This window comes from Bos javanicus, chromosome 2 (genome assembly GCF_032452875.1).
Source record: "Bos javanicus breed banteng chromosome 2, ARS-OSU_banteng_1.0, whole genome shotgun sequence".
Lineage (NCBI taxonomy): Eukaryota > Metazoa > Chordata > Mammalia > Artiodactyla > Bovidae > Bos > Bos javanicus.
In genome coordinates this window covers 28,275,429-28,297,271 of record NC_083869.1, presented here as the reverse complement: position 1 = coordinate 28,297,271, position 21,843 = coordinate 28,275,429, and the positions used below count along the sequence as shown (strand labels likewise).

The 21,843-nt window shown below is 39.1% G+C and overlaps 1 long non-coding RNA gene across 1 annotated transcript in view; it reads left to right on the top strand.

Moving 5' to 3' along the window:
- The window catches only part of LOC133259113 (uncharacterized), a 72,700-nt gene extending 70,450 nt beyond the window's left edge, over nucleotides 1-2,250 (top strand). The window contains exon 5 of the long non-coding RNA XR_009740266.1: nucleotides 2,108-2,250. This is a non-coding gene — a long non-coding RNA (uncharacterized LOC133259113). The remainder of the gene's footprint in view (nucleotides 1-2,107) is intronic.
- The last annotated feature ends 19,593 nt before the right edge of the window (nucleotides 2,251-21,843 follow it).

Genomic DNA, 21,843 nt, shown 5'->3' with positions numbered 1-21,843 from the left:
TCCTGGACTTTTGTTGGGAGTTTTTGTTTGTTTTGCCTTTTTTTTTTTTTTTAATGAGTTGGTTTTAATGCTGATAGTTGATCAATTCGTGTTTTTCTATTTCTTTCTGGTTTAGTCCTGGAAGATTGTACATTTCTAGGAATCTATTTCTTCTAGATTGTCCATTTTATTGACATATGTTGTTGTTGTTATTAGTCACTTAGTGGTGTCTGACTCTTTGCAACCCCATGAACTGCTGCACACCAGACTTCCCTGTCCCTCACTCTCTCCCTGAGTTTGCTCAAACTCATGTCTCTTGAGTCAGTGATGCCATCCAACTATCTTATCCTCTTTCATCCCCTTCTCCTCTTGCCCTCAATCTTTCCCATCATCAGGGTCTTCCAACGAGCCAGTTCTTTGCATCAGGTAGCCAAAGTATTGGAGCTTCAGCATCAGTCCTTCCAATGAATTGGAAGGGTTGATTTCTTTTAGGATTGACTGGTTTGATCTGCTTGCTGTCTAAGGGACTCTCAAGAGTCTTTTCCTGCACCACAGTTTGAAAGCATCAGTTCTTCAGCATTCAGCCTCCTTTATGGACCAAACTCTCACATCCATACATGACTACTGGAAAAACCATAGCTTTGACTATAAAGACCTTTATTGGCAAAGTGATGTCTCTGCTTTTTAATACACTGTCTAGGTTTGTCATAACTGTTCTTCCAAAGAGCAAGTATCTTTTAATTTCATGGCTGCAGTCACCGTCCACATTGATTTTGGAGCCCAAGAAAGTGAGATCTGACACTGTTTCCACTTTTTCCCCCTCTATTTGTCATAAAGTGATAGCACCAGATGCCATGATCTTCATTTTTTGAATGTTGAGTTTTGAGTCAGCTTTTTCACTCTCCTTTTTAACTTTCATCAAGAGGCTCTTTCATTCCTCTTCACTTTCTGCCTTTAAAGTGGTATCATCTGCATGTCTGAGGTGGTTGATATTTCTCCCAGCAATTTTGATTCCAGCTTGTGATTCATCCAGCCTGGCATTTCACAGGATATTGACATATAGTTGTTCACAATAATCTCCTGTGATCCTTTGTATTTCTGTGGTGTCAGTTGTAACTTCTTCTCTTTCATTTCTGATTTTATTGATTTGGGGCCCCTCCCTGTTTTTCTTTGGAGAAGGCAGTGGCACCCCACTCCAGTACTCTTGCCTGGAAAATCCCATGGACAGAGGAGCTTGGTAAGCTGCAGTCCATGGGGTCACGAAGAGTCGGACATGACTGAGCGACTTGTTTCACTTTTCACTTTCATGCATTGGAGGAGGAAATGGCAACCCACTCCAGTGTTCTTGCCTGGAGAATCCCAGGGACGGGGGAGCCTGGTGAGATGCCGTCTATGGGGTCGCACAGAGTTGGACACGACTGAAGCAACTTGGTAGCAGTAGCAGCCTGTTTTTCTTGATGAGTCTGGTGAAAGGTTTATCACTTTTGTTTAGTTTTTCAAAGAACCAACTCTTAATTTTTATTTTATTAATTTAAAAACTTTACATTGGAGTGTAGATTAACAGTGTGTTTCAGGTGTACAGCAAAGTGATTCAGTGATGCACATACATGCTTCTGTTCTTTATCAAATTCTCTTCTCATTTAGGTTGTTTTATTGAGCAGACTTCCCTGTGCTATGCAGTAGACCCTTGCTGGTTATCTGTTTTAAATATAGCAGTGTATACATGTCAATCCCAAACTCCCAATCTTCCCTCCTCTTCACCCTTCCCCTCCGATAATCATGTCTGTTTTTTAAGTCTATGAGTCTGTTTCTGTTCTATAAATAAGTGAATTTGTATCATTTTTTTAAGGTTCTGCATATAAGTGATATCATATGCTATTTGTCTTTCTCTGTGTAACTTACTCCACTTAGTATGATATTCTCCAGGTCCATCCGTGTTGCTGAAGATGGCATTATTTCATTTGTTTTTAATGGCTGAGTAATATTGCATTGTATATATGTACCACATCTTCTTTATCCATTCCTCTGTCGATGGAAATTTAGGCTGCTTCCATGTCTTGGCTATTGTAAATAGTGCTACAATGAACCCTGAAGTGCATGTATCCTTACAAACTATGTTTTTCTCCAGATATAACCCAAGAAGTGGAATTGCGGGATCATATGGTAGCTGTCCCTGGGATTCTCCAGGCAAGAACACTGGAGTGGGTTGCCATTTCCTTCTCCAATGCGTGAAAGTGAAAAGTGAAAGTGAAGTCACTCAGTTGTGTCCGACTCCTAGCAACCCCATGGACTGCAGCCTACCAGGCTGCTCCGTCCATGGGATTTTCCAGGCAAGAGTACTGGAGTGGGGTGCCATTGCCTTCTCCATAGCAGCAGCAGCAGCACGGTAGCTCTGTTTTTAGTTCTTTAAGGAACCAAAGAACCAACTCTTAGTTTCACTGATCTTTTTTATGGATTTTTTAGTCTCTATTTCATTTATTTCCACTTTAATCTTTATGATATTTTTTTTCCTTTTACTAACTTCGGGTTTTACCTGTTCTTTTCCTAGTTCCTTTAGATGTAAGGTTAGGTTGTTTGAATTTTTTTTTTTATTTCCTAAGATAGGCTTGTATCGCTATAAACTTGCCTCTTAGAACTACTTTTTCATCTGTGTCCCACAGATTTTGGATTGTTGTTTTCATTTTCATTTGTCCCCAGCTTCTTTGGAAGGAATGATGCTAAAGCTGAAACTCCAATACTTTGGCCACCTCATGCGAAGAGTTGATTCATTGGAAAAGACCCTGATGCTGGAAGGGATTGGGGGCAGGAGGAGAAGGGGACAACAGAGGATGAGATGGCTGGATGGCATCACTGACTCGATGGACGTGAGTCTGGGTGAACTCGAGTTGGTGATGGACAGGGAGGCCTGGAGTGCGGCGATTCATGGGGTCGCAAAGAGTCGGACACAACTGAGCGACTGATCTGATCTGATTTAAAAAAATTTTTTTCCTTTGATTTCTTCGGTGCTCCATTGGTTGTTTTGTAGCATGTAGTTTAGCCTCCACTTGTTTATTTTTGCAATTTTTTTCCTGTTCATAGCGTTGTGGTCAGAAAGATGCTTTTATATAATTTCAGCTTTTTAAAATTTCCTAAGTTGTTTTTGTGGCCTAGCTTGTTCTCTATCCTGGAAAATGTTCCATGTGTAATTGAAAAACTGTATTCTGCTTCTTTTGGTCGGAATGGTCTATTTAGAATTATTAAATCCACTCGCTCAAATGTGTCATTTAATGCCAGTGTTTCCTTGATTTCTTTTTTCCACTTTTTGCCTGAATGATCTGTGCATTGCAAGTGGGGTGGTAAAGTCCCCTACAGTTATTGTGTTACTGCCAGTTTCTCCCTTTACATCTGTTAATATTTTATGTATTTGTTGTTCTTTAGTCTCTAAATCATGTCCAACTCTTTTTGCAACCCCATGGACCATAGCCTGCCAGACTCCTCTGTCCATGGAATTTCCAGGCAAGAACACCAAAATAGGTTGCCATTTCCTTCTCCAGGCAATCTTCCACTGCAGGGATTGAACCTGTGTCTTCTGCTTGGCAGGCAGATTCTTTACCACTGAGCCACCCAGGGTATTTAGGTGCTCCTATATTGCCTGCATATATACTTGTAACTGTTGTATCTTATTGTATTGATCCTTTGATTATTATGTAATGTCCTTCTTAGTCCCTTATTACAGTCTGTTTTAAAATGTTTTGCCTGATAGTATTGCTACCCCAGCTTTCTTTTGATTTCTATTTGCATGAAATACCTTTTTGCATCCCATTGCTTTCAGTCTGTATGTTTTTAGATCTGATATGAGTCTCTTATAGGTAGCATAAATATAGGTTTTGTCCTTGTACCCATTCAGTCACTCTTTCTTTGTTTGAAGCATTTAGTCCATTTAGTAATTCTTGATATGTATTGATACTTATTGCCATTTTGTCAGTCTAGGGGTTCTTTCTTGTCCCTTCTTTTATTCTCTTCTCTTCTGATTTGATAGCTATCTCTATTGCTGTGTTTGGAATCCTTTATCTTTATTGTGTTTTACGAGTTTTGATTTATGAATGTCATGAGGTTTACATACACAATTATTTTAAGTTGCATATCTCTCAATTTCAAAGATCTTTTAACATCCCCACATTTTTACTCCCCACCCTCCATGATTATTTTTGACATCACATTTTACATATTTTTGTCTTTTTTTTTTGGCCATACTGTGTGTGGCTTGTGGGATCTGAGTTTCCTGACCAGGTATTGAGCCCAGGTGCCAGCAGTGAATATGCAGAGTTCTAACCAGGGAAATCCAGCATCTTCCTGTCTTGTGTATCCCTTAACTACCTATTGCAGATGTGTAAATGACTTTACTGCTTTTGTCTCAGCCGTCCTACTAGCTTTGTAAGTGGTTAATCTATAACCTTTTACTGTATATCTTGGCAACCCACTCCAGTGTTCTTGCCTGGAGAATCCCAGGGATGGGGGAGCCTGGTGGGCTGCCGTCTATGGGGTTGCACAGAGTTGGACACGACTGAAGCGACTTAGCAGCAGCAACTGTATATCTGCCTGTAGCAATGGGCTTTTTCCTTTGTTATTTTCATGTTTCTAGTTGTGTCCTTTTCTTTCTTGCTTAGAGAAGTCCCTTTAATATTTCTTATAAATCTTATTTGGTGGTGATGAACACTTGTCTGTCAAACTTTGATTTCTCCTTCAATCTAAATGGGTTACTGGGTAGAGTTTTCTTTGCTATAGGTTTTCCTTTTCATTACTTTATATCATGCCACTGCCTTCTGAACTACAGAGCTTGTGATGACAAGTCAACTGACAGCCTTTTCAGAGTTCCGTTGTACATGAACTTGTTGCTTTTCCCTTGCTGCTCTTCACATTGCCTTTAAATTTTGACAGTTTTGGACACTGTGTCTTTGTATGGTCCTCTCTGGGTTGATTCTGTCTGGGACTCTGTGTGCTTTCTAGACTTAGATGCCTGTTTCCTCTCCCAGGTTAGGGAAGTTTGCAGATAGTATGTCTTCGATGTATTTTCTGTCCCTCTCTTTTTTCCTTCCAAGCCCCTACAGGTAGGTGTTGCTATGCCTGATGTTGTCCTAAAGGTCTCTTAAGCGGTCCTCATTTCTTTCTTTTTTTCTTTTTTTTTCAGCTTCAGTGATTTCCATTTCTCTTTCTTCCAGCTCACTGATCCATTCCTCTGTATTTTTTCATCTACTGTGGATTCATTCTAGTGTATTTCTCATTTCAGTTATTATTCATTTCTGCCTTGCTCTTCTTTATATTTTCTAATTCTTTAAAAACTTCTCATTCTGTTCATCCATTCTTCTCCCAAGTACTTTGATTTTTTTACAGTCATTACCTTGAATTATTGAGTAGATTGCCTATATGTACTTCACTTAGTTGTTCTTCTGGGGTTTTATCTTGTTTCTTCATTTGAAACATGTTCCTCTATTATCTCATTTTACCTAACTGGCTGTTTTTATTTCTATGTATCTGGTAGCTTTACATTTCCTGACCTTGGAGAAGTGGCCTTTTGTAGGAGACATCCTATTGGTACCAGCAGCACACTCTCTGGTCACCAGAGCTATACGCCCTTGGGATATGCCTTGTGTGGACTACATGGGTCAGTCTGTTGTGGCAGGTTGACTGCTGTGGGTGGTCTGGGAGGTGTCACTGTCTGCCAGCCCAGTTGTTACGAGGCCCTACCTCATGCAGGTAGATGCTTCTAGCTTCTGGTTCTAGGTTTGGGAAGTTTTCAGCTATTATCACTTTATATATACTTTCTGTCCTTTTAGATTTTCTGCTTCTGGAAATCCCATAATATGAATATTTTTTAAAAATTGTGTCCTAGATGTTCCATAAGTTTTCATCATTCTTTCTTATTTTTCTTTTTGTTCATCTGATAGGATAATTTCAGATATCTTATCCTCCATCTCACCAATTCTTCTGCATTTTCAAGTCTGCTTTTGAAACCCTTTATTGAATTCTTGAGTTTATTACTGTATTTTTCATCTCTATGGTTTCTGTCCCCCGCCCCCCCACTGGTTTCTACTTCTTTGTCCAACTTCTTTGGTTTCTTCTTGCCTTATTTTTCTTATTTTGCTAAACTGTCTGAATCTTTCTGTAGTTTGCTAAGCTTAAGAGGATTATTCTGAATTCGTTGAAAGTGCATAAATCTCCATTTCTTTAGCATTAGTTACTGGTGCTTTATTTGTTTCCTTTGGTGTCATGTTTACCTGATTCTTTTGTGACCCTTGAATTCTTATGTCCACATCTGCACATTTGAGTACTTAGATACTACAGGTTTGCTTTGGCAGAGACAGATTTTCACTAGTCAGCTCAGTTTGGGTTTGTGGGTGTGTTTGCTGGTAATATTCTTGGGTAGGTGGGACCTACCATTTTTTTTTTTTTTTGCATCCCCCCCCCCCCCCCCGAATAAAGCAACTTTTAAAGCTCTTTGATCAGAGATAGGCACTCTGTTTGGTTGAGTACTGGTAACTTGGTTCTCTACTATAGGATGGGCTCCATGGTTACCTGAATTCTCTAGTCAGGCTTTCTAGGTGGTTAGGGCTAACTCCTGTATTTATATTCATACTCATTAGTAGATGGGGCTATACCTTGGCTTTCCTGCTATGGCAGGGCAGTAAGATGGGCCCCAGAGTCTGTAATATTTATTGTTGGAGATTCATATTAGGCAGGAGTGTGCACTGAATACCTTGTCAGATGTGCCTCTTGGTTTAGTCTGTAGATAGGGAAAGCCATAAACAGTGCTCTCTGTTCAAGTATCAGTGTGGGCAGGGCTGTTGTATGGTCTACACTGCTTTCCCACAGCTTCCCCACATGTTCTAGTTAGGTCTTGGCCAGGCAGGCTAAAGGCAATGAGTGGAAACAGCAAGGAGCATGGCTATGAATTTGTTTCCCTGCCCTGTAGCATCAGAAGAGCAAATCTGAGACTGGTAAAAGTCTTTGTTTTCTTAAGCCAATCCATGCCCCGAGTTCCATGGCCAAAAAGGGTCACTAGCTTCAGTCTGCACTATCGGCCATGCTGCCAGTTCCTTAACTCAAACACTGATGAATTATGCAGCTTTCAGGTGTTGTCACCAACCCTTCTTGACAGATCAGACTAGGAAACACCTTCCACAGCAGGTCGGGCTGCTGGGTCTTCATTTCCTAGTCTGGTGGAAGAGAGAGGGGCTATTTCAGGTTTCTCCAATTTTTTCCAAGTAGGCTTTCTGGTTGGAAGGGGTTGAGCTACCCTGGGCCTTAACTGAATGAATCTTCTGCATGGGCATATCAGAGGAGCTTCCAAGACCCCCATGTTGACTTTGCTCTGTGGGCAGTCAGCTCCCGCTCACCTCTCAGCTAGAACAGTCCTGGACTACACAGCTTCTAGGTGCTGTCACCAGGCCCTCTGGCCAGATGAGGTCAGGCTACACTATCCCCAGTGCATTGGGCTATGACTCAGCTTTTTTCATGGTTGTAGGCAAACCAAACTAGAAGACTGGCAAAACTTATATGAGGATCAAAGGCAGGGAAATGTGCACCCCAGTGGGTTCCCTGGTCAGAGTGGACTATCAACTTGGGTCTGCAGGGGATCAAAGTTTCTGGGTGGTAATGAGCTCCATCTGCCAAGATCGTGGACTGGAGTTCCTTCCCACTTCTCTATTGTAGTCAGATCCCAGTGATGCTCCATGCAATCCCACAAAGTGCCCCTCAGCGCTGGGGTAGCTGTTTGAAACCCATGGGATCTCTTTTCCCATTGGAGGAACCAGAGACTCGGGAAAGACCTCTCAGCAGGGTGCTGTGCTGACCTGAGGGGGAGGCGGTGCAGTACTGTGTGACTGTTCTTATCCTTCTAATATGGTTTGTCTTGGTCTTGGTGGTACAGGAAGGTACTTCTGCCTCACACCCCTGTTCTAGGGTTCCCTTAATGCAGTCTTGTTCATGAAGACTTGCTGTTTTTGCGAGGGGAAGCAGAGTTGGGAATGACTTAGGTTGCCGTCTTGGTGATTTCACTCTCCAGGTATAACCTGCAGCTCTCTCCATGTGCTGCTTACGGCACTGAGCAGCAAAAAAAAAAAAAAAAAGTGTGCTTCCTGTGGGCAGCTGGTTACCCGGGTGGGAGGAAAAAGTGAAGCCCACAACCACTCTGTTGGTTTCAGATATTGATAAGATGACAGAGACAGGGGAATTCTCAGTCTAAAACCTGACACCATGCTCTAAGGGGGAAAATTTCTGATGTAAAACAAATATCTTGAAATATTCTCTCTACAGACAGAGCCAGGAGACCCACATGCCCTTCATGCTTCCTCTTTGGGGACAGTATAATAAAGTAAATAAGCACATGTGTGTTAGCTCAGGCAACTGATTTGTGCTCTGATTCTGACCCTTTCATATTTTGGGAGCCTGGGCAGATACCCAATGAGATATTTGTTTCATCTGTAGAACAAAAGATAACACCCATCATTCAGGCTAGTATGAGGATTAAATATGATGTTACATATACAGTGTTTGACAAGGAGTGCCCATGCAGTAAATGGTAGCTATTATTATTATTTATTGTAGAAGACTTTTAATCCAGAAGAGTCTGTAGAGGGATTTTTAGCTTTTCTGTAGACATAGCTCCATTTAGCTCACAGGGACACAGTGCCGTAAGAGTCAATAGCTTTCTCATCCTTTCCTTTGTTTTCTCAAATCTCAAATTGTGCTACAAAGGATCATTTGGTATCCCAGAAAGGTGGGAGGAAAATGATTTGATTAAACTTCTGCAGCCTGAGAATATGAATAACTTTAATGGCCACAAACTTAAGCTTGAGTTCAATGCACCACTGCTCATACCAGCCCCACACAGCCCTCACCATTATTCCAAAGTTGGTTTGGTTCAGGCCTTTGATTGGATCTGAGACCTCTGGACACTAAGGGATGATGTGTTGACTCTGAAAACAGCTTGACCATCAACAATCTAACAGTCATAAAATAGCCATAAAGTGATGTTTGTGTAGGCTGTAATATTGATGTTATTCATGGCGGCCAAATAAATGATGGAAGTGCCACAATGTTGGGCAGTGAAATCTGGAGTGCTAATCAGCTGGACCAGCCTGTAGAGAGCTGCAAGGGAAACATAGAGCCATTCTTTCTAGATGAAGCAAATCTGATAAGCATTTTTAGCCTCTTGGCAAGAGACACAGTGAGAGCTCCAGGAAACCAAATGCCCATTCCTGTTCCCATTTACTAGTTTAAACAAGATCCTGCTGGGTTTATTTTGGGAAGTAGGTTCTACTTGCCCTACAGAATTTATTGATTTAAGGGAGGAGGTCATTGATCTAAACAAACTTTTCTTGGAGGGATTTTGAAAAGATCATCACAGAAACTAAACATTAATATGTAAATGTGGCTTTACCATTCCCATCTCTCCAGGCTGAGCCCTGTTATATTGCCTTAAATCTACACACTCTGGTGCCCACCCAGGATGTCCATACTCAGTAAAATCATTGTGTTTCCAAATGTCCTAGCTTCCTCTGTCATTCTTTTCCTCGTCAGGAAGCTAGTATCCATTAGAAACTGGGAGAGAGACTAAACTCAAACTGATTCACAATGATGTGTTTGTAACTGACAATCCTTAAGGCCAATACCACAGTATTTGCATTTTAAAAGATAACATCCCTTATGTCAAACAAATTTATAATTAGTAAAATTTGAGGCTAAGTGAAAAGAGAACATAAAAAGCTCCAGAACAGAGCATCTGTGATTAGCTCCTCTGAGCTGTTGCTTTGTTTCACAGCTTTTCTGAAGACGTTTTCTAAAGAATTCATTCATTTATTCATCATCAAGTATTTGAGAACGTATAATATCCTTAGTACTCTTCTGAGAGTTAAAAAACATCAGTAAACAAAACAAAGATCTTTAACCTTGGAGTACAGAATGAGAGAGTATATATTAGACCAAATAAGTACATTTTATAGACTGTTAGAGAGTGATGTGTTATTTGGCGGAGAAAGTAGCAGAGTAAAGGGGATTAAGAGTGCTGGGTAATTGGGTTGAAGGTTGCAATTTTAAATGTGGAGTTCAGGAAGGCCTCATTGAGAAAGTAATGTTTATTCAAAGACTTAGAGAAGAAGAGAGAATTAGCCAAGGGGATCTGGGAGAATCTTGTTTCTGAAGGAATGGCTAAAGCAGTGCCTGCTCTGTTAGAGGGAGGCCAGTGAGGCTGAAGTCAAGAGAACATAGAGAAGTCATGGAGATGATGGGAGCCATCATCCTTGGACAAGTGAAGGATCTTTAGTTCTCTGCTCCTACTCCTGTCGACTTAAAAAAGATGCATAACATGAAAGTCTCGAGTTAAGTTTTATTTGGGGCAAAATGAGGACTGCAGCCTGGAGACAGAACTTCAGATAGCTCTAACAAACTGCTCCAAAGAGGTAGTAGGGGGAGGTCAATATATATGATATTGCTGAAGGGGTGTTCACGCCATTAAGCACTTATCTTACAAAAGTCTTTCTGCTAGTCACAACAAGCTAATGTCACCATAAAGGTATTTAGTGCTTTTCTAGATATGAGGAGATGCAAGGATTGGGATCATGTGATCAGTTGCTGAAAATATCTAACTATCTAAAGATTTCCTGATGCTGAGAAAGATTGAAGGCGGCAGGAGAAAGGGATGACAGAGGATGAGATGGTCAGATGGCATCACCGACTCAATGGACATGAGTTTGAGTAAACTCTGGGAGCTGGTGATGGACAGGGAGGCGTGGCATGCTGCAGTCCATGGGGTCACAAAAAGCTGGACATGACCGAGCGACTGAACTGAACTGAGAGTTCCTGGAGCACAGTGTGCCTCCTTCTCCACCCTGAACTCCCTTCAGGGTGTGTCGAAGGTCAACAGCCGCAGCCTCACAGGATTCAACCCCCGAAGAGGCAGATGGCAAATGCCCTTGGCAAGTGACAGTTTGTCCTTGACACTCCCAAGACAGCAAGGGCATCTGTGGAAGAAAACAAGACTGGGGAAAGGGAGACAGACGATTCAACTTGTACGGAAGAATTTTTTTTGTAGACCAGTGACTGTGTCTTCTCAAGATCAGTGTAAGGTAATAGGAGCTTTATATCTAACTAAGAAAAGGAAGTTGAAAAAAAATACTGATATCTACACTCTCATCCTCATGTGTTCTGAGCAGGTGGACAAAATGATGCTCTTTGAATAATATGTTTGAGGAAAAAGTCATCACAGATGAACACTTGGCTCTCTTTCCTCATTTTGGATTGACTTTGGTCAAAGGGCTCTTTTGAGGTTGGCGTTCCAAATACAACCACCTCATTGACATGTCAACTACAAATTGGCACTTCCAAGAGCATTTGCCTGTGACTGAACAACAACAACAAGGGCATTTGCCATCTGCCTCTGGGGAAATTGAACCTTGCCCTGCTGCTGCTATTGACCTTCAACACCCCCAGAGGGAGTCTGAACTCCAGGGGTATTGGAGAGATGCACTCTATGCTCCAAGGAATCTGGTGGAACAAGTCTTTAGATAGTTAAACATTTTCAGGAACTAATTTCATGATCCCAACCCTTGCATCTCTTCATATCTAAGAAATCACTAAATCCCTTCGTGGTGACATCAGCTCCTTGTGACTAGTAGAGAACCTTTTGTAAAGTAAGCACTTGATTACATTGAACTCCCCTTCACCAAAATCTTATATGTTGACCTTCCCCCATGCCTCTTTGGAGCAGTCTCTTAGAGCTACCTAAGGTTCTGTCTCCTGGGCTGCAGTCCTCATTTTGCCCCAAATAAAACTTAATTCACAACTCTCAAGTTGTACATCTTTTTTAGTCAACAGGCATCAGTTTGCAAAGTGAAGGACAAGGAATGAATACACAGCTTTGACAGCCTTCAACATAGAAATAGGTGTAGAGAACTTTCCCTTGTTCAGTTATTGTTAAATTAATCATTTCCCTGCAGCTGAAAGCTGCAAGGTGATTTGTTGAAACTTTAAGTTTATATATCAAATTACCTCCCTGTGTACTTATATGTATATTCCAGACTAGGGGTTTTTGGGGATCACCTTGCATTTAATATATGCTCTCTGATTAAAACGTTCCAAAACACAAGCCCTGACCCACTCAGAAAACTATCTATTCTCTATTTTCAAGATAACTCCTTCTTTAAAAGGAGTTTAAGGGAATTTCTTTTCATGTGGAGTATAAGAAATACAGTGCTGGCAGTTAGAAAGCTTGGATTCCAAAGATGATTGCAAGATTAGATCATATGATTCTGAAATCCTGTGATCTTCTAAGAAATATGATCAATGAGTCCAGATTTGAGAGAATTGGTATGTCAGCCATAACATTTATTCATTCAACAATAAATACTCTAAGTTTTGTGTGCAAAGTTGTTAATAAAATAGGCATGAGGCTCTTGTTTTTATGACTTAGCTTACTTCACAAGTGCCTAATTAGTCAGGGTTGTCTAGATTGCTGTGTTGAAAAATACTGAGGTTCAATAGAAGATATTGGTGATTGATCAGTGATGTCCAGTATGAGTAAAAGCAAAGTCTTGTGCATAAATGGAGCCCAGACACTTTTGATTCTCTTTTTCAGAGGCAACCCAAAACTGTTTCCTGAAAATTACAGAGCTCTACCAAGGGCCCAACATTATATCACTGTTTAAAAACCAGTCTCCTGTCTTCCTGATGGAGTGTGTGTGTGTGTGTGTGTGCGTGCGTGCGAGCGTGCGTGCGTGCGTGCGTGCATGCACGCATGCTCAGTTGTGTCTGACTCTTTGAAACCCAATGAACTGTATAGCCCACCAGGTTCCTCTGTCCATAGAATTTTCCATGACAAGAATACTGGAATGTGTTGCTGTCTCCTTCTCCTTGGGATCTTCCTGACCCTGCACTGGCAGGCAGATTCTTTACCACTGAGCCACCTGGAAATCCTTCTGATGGAGTGAAAGAACTATATACAGAATACAGAAGTGATTTAGACTCAAAGGTGATGTTCTATGGTAGTGAGCATTGTCCAGGTGATACTTCAAGGAGAAGTTTAACCTTATCTGGTATAGATATCCCTGCTGGTTCTCAGAAGTTTAAGAAAATTGACTGATTCCCCTAAAGTGGCAGTAGCAATGGAGAAGTCAACTCATTCTCTCTTAACCCACACTGAGGTATCATTCTGTGTTTCTCAGTTCTGGGCTGATCTTTTTAGCAATTTGCTACTTCAAGTCTACTTATCTGTCAATCACTGTTAAATTCATTTTGCACAGCTGACTGTGGTGTTATCACAGCCTTCCTTATACTAATGCATTTAGGAGTTCTGTGTCTTTGAAAGGCTGCCAATATAGAGGAATAGCTTGAAAATGCGACTTCCCAGTCAGACTGTCCTTTTCATGATCAGCCTGTAACTACCATTTGCACTTTTTATAGCTTGAATTCTTTGTTGGTCTGACTGCAGTCATTGATTTTCAACAATATATTTCTCCTGTTGGACTTTTTTTTTTTAATTTTCCAACACATGTTGAATGAGGGCCTGTACCAGATGATTTAATATTACAAGCTTCATTTGAAACAGCTCCTATGAGAAACTTATACTCTATTTATTGGGTTGAAAGGCAATCAAATAACATTATAAGCAATACAGGGAAAGCAAAGTGATATGATAGGAAGATACAGGCATGTTCAGATTCCAGTACTGCTATTTATTAGCTGTTGACCTTGGGTAAGTTAATACTTTACTTCTATGAACTTCGTTTCCATTATCCATAAGGTGGACACAGGCAAGTCTGCTTGGCTTATAAGGTGGTATAATATGTATGAAAAGCACCTGGAATATAGTTATGCAGGTTACTGTTTTTAGCAATAGTGAAAGTGAAGCCGCTCAGTCGTGTCCGACTCTTTGCGACCGCGTAGACTGTATGTAGCCTACCAGGCTCCTCTGTCCATGAGATTTTTCAGGCAAGAGTGCTGGAGTGGGTTGCCATTTCATTCTCCAGGGGATCTTCCCAACCCAGGGGTCGAACCCGGGTCTCCTGCATTACAAGTAGACGCTTTACCGTCTGAGCCACCAGGGAAGTCAATGGTAACTATTTTAAAATAATTTTAATAGTAACAAGTCAGAGAACAAACATGCGAGAGATATTGGGAATATGCAACTTCTAGACTTTGGTTTTGACTTAGATCCTAGGATCATTGAGGACGCCATGGCTGCAGTTATTCAGGTTTGACAGGATGCGTGGTTAGGATCATTTGTTAGGGGTCTCCCTCCCTGCCTCTCCCTTTACCACACTTTCTGCCCCTTTTCCTTTAACGGGAGTTCTGTGGAGAAGGAAAGAGCTTGGAGGAATGGCCCTTGAAGAGTGCTGTGTGCTTAGGGTATAATCCCAGAAACTTAGATAATACTTTAAGACCATGTCCCCTGGTTAATATAACGTTGAGAAAAAATGCCTATGAAGATAGGTATGGAGCCCAGAACTGTCTGATGGCTTCCTGCAGCCTGAAGACTGTGCTATCTCCTTCCCACACTGATGCATCAGCTCTCAAGAGGCTCCAGGAAAATAATCAGAAAGCAATAAAGCTGCCTTGTAGAGCTATGACCCTCTACCTCTTTTTTCCCCCCAGCTTTATTGAGCTATAACTGACAAGTATATATATTTAAGGTACAACTTGATGTTTTGATATACACATACATTGTGCAATAATCACCACAATCAAGTTAATTAACATATTCATCTTTTAAACCTCTAGTAGATGTGTCCTGATTCCCTGTACAACTCTTTGCTGTAACAAAAGATGCTAATTAGCTGATTGGAATTTCAAAAACCCTATTCACCAACAGCTCAACTGTTACAGCTGAATGGATGGCAAGTTCACTCAAGCAGCCAGTGGTTTATTCGTTCCTCTGCTCAATTAGGTCCCTAGAATGTTCATGTTGGAAAGGAAATTAATGATCAACTAATTAATCCCCCCCCCAGTCTAAAATTGAGTAGACTGAAGCTTAGTGAAATGGAACTTGGGTGAGGTCACGCTGACAGTCAGCAACAAAGCCTGAGCAGAAGCCATTTTGGTTTTGATATTTTATTACCAAAGGATGTAATTTTTTTTTAATTTTAGGGTTTTAAAGACATTTAAGATAAAGAATCAAACTGAAACTGTCCCTTCTCAAACAACTATTTCTGATTCTTTGATCTTGGGAAAATTGTACTTACCTTGCTGAGTTTGGAAGCCACATCCCAAAAGGCTCTAATGAACATAAAAGTTAGTTACAATACAAATCATGAATGTAAAGCAAGTGCAACATCTATGGCTTAGGGGAAGAATTACCAGGACTAATCTTCAGGTGCCTTTGCAAGACTACCTAATTTTCTATGAATAATTTTGCACAGAAAATTTTTTAGTTTTCTACCCCAACCTGTATAAACTTAAGGACCCACAAAATCTGATTTGCCCTTGGGTAACTCTCTAAGGGATCATAGTGGGAATGCTTGGAGTCTACTGATTTGGATTCAGTTCTCTATCACTTGCTACCTGGCTGACCTTGGAGAGGTCACTAAAGATCTTAGTATATCTGTTTCCTCACTTATAAAAGGCAGATAATGAAACTGATCTCCTAGAGTTGTTGCACGCCCTAAGCAAAGTAAGGTAGGAAAAGTCTTCAGTTTAATGCCTGGCCCAGAACAAACCTGCAATAAGGGGGCTTTTGTATTATGGAGGGAGGTTGTCCGATATAGCAGTTAAGAAAGTGGGCGTTAGAACCAGGTATGCTGCTGCTGCTGCTGCTGCTAAGTTGCTTCAGTCGTGTCCGACTCTGTGTGACCCCATAGACGCCAGCCTACCAGGCTTCCCCGTCCCTGGGATTTTCCAGGCAAGAACACTGGAGTGGGTTACCATTTCCTTCTCCAATGCATGAAAGTGAAAGTGAAGTCGCTCAGTCATGTCCAACTCTGAGCGACCCCATGGACTGCAGCCTACCAGGCTCCTCTGTCCATGGGATTCTCCAGGCAAGAGTACTGGAGTGGGGTGCCATTGCTTTCTCCAGAACCAGGTATACCTGTATTCAAATTCCTGTTTTATATTACAATACTTACTGTATTATCTTGGGCAACTTAGTATTTCTGAGCCCTAGTTTTTTCATCTTTAAGACAGGATACTAAAACCTAATCAATATAGTAGTTTGAGATTAAATGAGATGATTTAAATTGCTCATCAGAGTTGATTTAGCCTGCAAGTAACATCAAGAACAAATATTTAAAATAGCTTAAAACAGTGACTTTTCATCTTTTTGACTACAGCCCACAATAAGAAATAGATCTTAAATTGTTCCTCAGTGTAAAAATACACATTACCACAGGACTAACATGTGAATCAAATTTGATTATGTATATGATCAAGCTTCATATAGTATTTTAGAATGGTAAAATAAGAGCGTGGTATCTAAATTCAGGCATTTCCCAAAATATGCCACAATAGCATTGGTATCCCAATATGTGACATGCTTGTATTTTTCTTCTATCTTCTATATCACTTTAATTTACTTTTTAAATTTAAGTACAGTTGATTTACATTATATGTTTCAGGTGTATAAGAGTGATTCAATATTTTTATAGACTGTAGTCCTTTTAAAGTCATTATAAAATATTGTACTGTATTCCTTGTGCTGTACAGCATACTTGTGGGGCTTATTTATTTTATACATAATATTTGTACCTCTAATCCCCTACCCCTGTTTTGCTCCTCCTGCTTTCTCTCCCCTCATTGGCAACCACTAGTTTGTTCCATATATCTGTGAATCTATTTCTGTTTTGTTATATTCATTCATTTTATTCTTTAGATTTCATATACAAGTAATAACATACATTACTTTGCCAACAAAGGTCCGTCTAGTCAAGGCTATGGTTTTTCCAGTGGTCATGTATGGATGTGAGAGTTGGACTGTGAAGAAGGCTGAGCACCGAAGAATTGATGCTTTTGAACTGTGGTGTTGGAGAAGACTCTGGAGAGTCCCTTGGACTGCAAGGAGATGCAACCAGTCCACTCTGAAGGAGATCAGCCCTGGAATTTCTTTGGAAGGAATGATGCTAAAGCTGAAACTCTAGTACTTTGGCCACCTCATGCAAAGAGTTGACTCCTTGGAAAAGACTCTGATGCTGGGAGGGATTGGGGGCAGGAGGAGAAGGGGACGACAGAGGATGAGATGGCTGGATGGCCTCACTGACTCGATGGATGTGAGTCTGAGTAAACTCTGGGAGTTGGTGATGGACAGGGAGGCCTGACGTGCTGTGATTCATGGGGTTGCAAAGAGTCGGACAGGACTGAGTGACTGAACTGAACTGAATAACATACAGTATTTGTCTTTCTCTGTCTTATATATCTCACTAAGCATAATACTCTGCAGATCCATCCAAGTTGTTACAAATGCCATATGTCACAAATGGCAAATTTTCGTTCTTTTTCATGACTGAGTAATATTCCACTTATCCATTCATCTATAGATGGACGCTTAGGCTGCTTCCATATCTTAGCTATTATAATAAATCTGCTATGAACAGGCATCTTTTCAAATTATTGTTTTGTTTTCTTTGGATATGCACCATAGTGCATATCCATTATGGTTTCCATATGCACAACCATTAGTGGTTGTGCTAATTTATCATCCCACAATGTTATATTAGGGTTCCCTTTTATCTACATCCTCACCAACATTTGTAATTTGTATACTTTTTGATGGTAGCCATTCTGACAGGTATGAGGTGATATCTCATTGTGGTTTTGATTTGAATTTCTCTGACTAGCAATGTTAAGCATCTTTACATGTACCTGTTGGCCATCCATATATCTCTTTGGAAAAATGTCTGTTCTAATCTTTTGTCCATTTTTAATTGCTTCTTTAAATATTTAATTGTATGAGCTCTTCATATATATTTTGGATATTAACTCCTTATCAGGCATGTCATTTGGAAATATTTTCTTTCATTCAGTAGATTGACTTTTCATTTTGTTGATGGTTTTCTTTGCTCTGCAAAAGCTCTTAACTAGGTCCCATTTGTTTGTTTTTGCTTTTGTTTCCTTCACCTTAAAGACAGATCCAAATATTACTGTTTATGTCAAAGATTGTTCAGTGTATTCTTCTCAGAGTTTTATGGTTTCTGGTCTTACATTTGGGTCTTTAATCCATTTTGAGTTTATTTATGTATATGATGTGAGAAAATACTCTAATTTATTCTTTTACATGTAGCTGTCCAGTTTTCCCAGCAGCACGTACTGAAAAGCCTGTCTTTTCCCCATTGTAAATTCTTGCTTCCTTTGTTGTAGATTAATTGATCCAAACTGTGTGAGTTTATTTCTGGGCTCTTTATTCTGTCCCTTTGATCTATACATCTGTTTTTGTGCCAATACCATACTGTTTCAGTTACTATAGCTTTGAAGTATAGTCTGAAGTCAGGGAGTGTGATCCTCCAGTTTTGTTCTTTTTCTCAACATTTCTTTGGGTATTTGGGGACTTTTGTGCTTCTATATAAATTTAGGATGATTCGTTCTACTTATGTGAGAAATGCCCTGGGCATTTTGATAGGTATTTCGCTAAATCTGTAGATTGCTTTGGTTAGTATGAACATTTGACAATATTAATTCTTCCAATCTATGAACATGAAATATCTTTCAATCTTTTTGTATCATCTTCAACTTGTCCCTAATGTTTTATAGTTTTCAGAACATAGGCCTTTCACTTCCTTAGTTAAGTTTCTTTCTAGGTGCCTTATTATATTTCATGTGATTTTAAACTGGACTATTTTCTTGCTTTCTCTGGAAGTTCATTATTAGTGTATAGAAAAACAACACACTTCTGTATGTCTTGTATCCTGCAATTGTACTGAATGCATTTATTAGTTCTTATAGTTTTTGTTAGGGTTTCATATATATAGTATTATGTCATCTTCAAATAGTGACAGTGTTACTTCTTTCTTTCCAATTTGGATGCCTTTTAGATTTTTCTTGCCTAATTGCTCTTATATTGAATAAAAGTGACAAGAGTAGACATTCTTTCCTTGTTCCTGATCTTAGAAAAAATGTTTTCAGTTTTTCACCATTGAGTATGATGTGGTTTGTTTTTTATTATGTTGAGGTACATTCCCACTATACCCACTTTGTTGAGAGTTTTTATCATTAATAGATGTTGAACTTTGTCAAATACTTTTTCTGCAACAATTGATATAATCATATGATTTTAACTGTTTGTTAATATGACATATCACATTGACTAACTTGTGGAGCTTGAATCTCCCTTGTATCCTTGGGATAAATCCAACTTAAAAATGGTGTATGATCCTTGTAATGTATTGTTGAATTCAGTTTGCTTAATATTTCTTTGAGGACTTTTGCATCTCTTTTCATCAGGGATGTTGAACTGATTTTGGTATGAGGGTCTCATAAAAATGAGTTTGAGAAAGGTATTTCTTTTATAAATGTTTGGTACAATTCTCCTGTGAAGCTGTCTGATCCTGGACTTGTGTTTGCTGGGAGGTAGTTTTTAATTAGGTTACTACTATTGATTGATCTGTTTAGATTGCCTGTTTCTTCCTGATTACAATCATCTTGGAAGATTGTATAGTTCTAGAAACTTACCCATCTTATCTCCAATATATTGACTCGTTTCTTTTTCAGTTTACTTGGATCCTGTGTTTTTATTGATGACTTATGAATTTTATCTTTAAAAAAAAAAAACAGCTCTTGGTTTCACTGATCTTTTTTTTTTGTTTTTGGCCTCTATATTATTTTTTTGTTTCTCTGTTATTCATTCTCTCTCTGAAACTGTTTTGGTTTTTTTTTTCTTTTTTTTTTTCTGGTGACTTTGGGCTTTATTCTTTTACAGATTACAAGTTATATTAGGTTGTTTATTTCTAATTTTTCTTGTTTCTTGAGGTAGGCCTGTATCACTATAAACTTCCCTCTTAGAACTGTTTTTGCTGCCATCGAATAGATTTTGGAAAGTTGTGTTTTTATTTTTACTTGTCTTAAGGTATTTTCTGATTTCCTTTTAAATTTCTTCATGTACTCATTACTTGGTCTGGAGTTTTGTTTTCATTTTTTGGAGTGTAGTTTGTTTACAATGTTGTGTTAGTTTTGGGTGTATAGCAAAGTGAATCAGTTATACACATAATGTATCCACTCTTTTTTTTTTTTAAGATTCTTTTCCCCTATAAGCCATTAGAGTATTGATTAGAGTTCCCTGTGCTATACAGTAGGTCCTTATCACTTATCTAATTTAGTAGCATGTAGTTTAGTCTTGATGTGTTTGTGTTTTTCCCATTTTTCTTCCTGTAATTTATTCCTAGTTTCATACCATTGTGGTCAGGAAAAAGATGGTTGATAGAATTTCTATCCTCTTAAATTTATTGAGACTGGTTTTGTAGCATAGGACATGATATATCCTGGGCAACATTCCACATGCATTTAAAAAGAGTGTGTATTCTGCTGTTTTGGGATATAATGCCCTGTAAACATCTATGGAGTCCAGCTAGTCTAATGTGTCATTTTAAACTACTGTTTTTGCCACCTACCCAGGCTGCCTCAAAACATTGAGCAGAGTTCCATGTGCTATACAGTTGGTCCTTTTTGGTTATCCATTTTAAATATAGCAGTGTGTAGAGGCAACCATAAGTTTGTTCTCTAAGTCTGGGAGGAGTTTGGGGGAGAATGGATCATGCATGTGTATGGCTGAGCCCCTTCACTGTTTACCTGAAACTGTCACTGCACTGCTAGTCAGCTACACCTCAATATAAAATTAAATGTTAAAAAAAATTTAAGAAAAAAGAAACTGTTTTTGTATTGGTTTTCTGTTTGGTTGATCTATCCACTGATGTAAGTGGGGTATTAAAATCTTCCCCAATTATTGCATTATTGTCAATTTCTCCCTTTATGTCCATTAATATTTGCTCTATATATTTAGGTGCTCTTACAATAGGTGTTCACAAATGTTTTATTCCCTTCTTGTATTGATCTTTTTATTATTATATAATGTCCTTCTGTTTTTGTCTTTTGTTGTAGACTGTGTTTTATTTATATTTATTTTAATTGTGTAGACTGCTTTAAAGTCTACTTTATCTGGTATGACTGGTGCTACTGTGGCTTTCTTGTCATTTCAATTTGCATGAAATATGTTTTTCCATCTCCTTATTTTTTGTGTGCCTTTAGCTCTGTCGTGAGTCTCTTGTAAGCAGTATATCTTATCGTTTAATCTAATTAGCCATTTTAATTGGAGCAGTTAGTCAACTGACATTTAAAAATGGTTCTTGATAGATATGTACTTACTGCCGTTTTGTTAATTGTTTTCCAGTTGTTTTCTAGTTCTTCTCTGTTCTGTTTTTCTTTTAGTTTCTTCCCTTATGGTTGGATGATTGTCTTTAATGGTGTGCTTGTGTTCCTTTCACTTTAGGTCGTGTGCATCTGCTGTAGGTTTTTGATTTGTGATTATTATGGGGCTCATATATGTTGATATGTACCTATTATCTACTTGTTTTAAAGTCATTTAACTTCAAAGACCTTCTAAAAGATCTATGTTTTTTTACTCCCCTCCCCCATGTTTTGTATTTTTGATGCCATATTTTATATCATCATGTTTATCTTTTAACTTTGTAGTTGTAGTTGATTTTACAGTTCTTTCAATCTTTGTCCTAGCTTATTAAAGTGGTTGATCCACAACCTTTACTATGAATTTTTCTTTACTTAGGATTTTTCCTTTCCTATAGATTCTAACTTCTTGTTGTAACCTTTTCTTTTTTACTTATAAAAGACCCTTTAACATTTCTTTTAGGGCTGGTTTAGTACTGATGAACTCTATCTCTTCTGAATGATAATCTTGCTGAG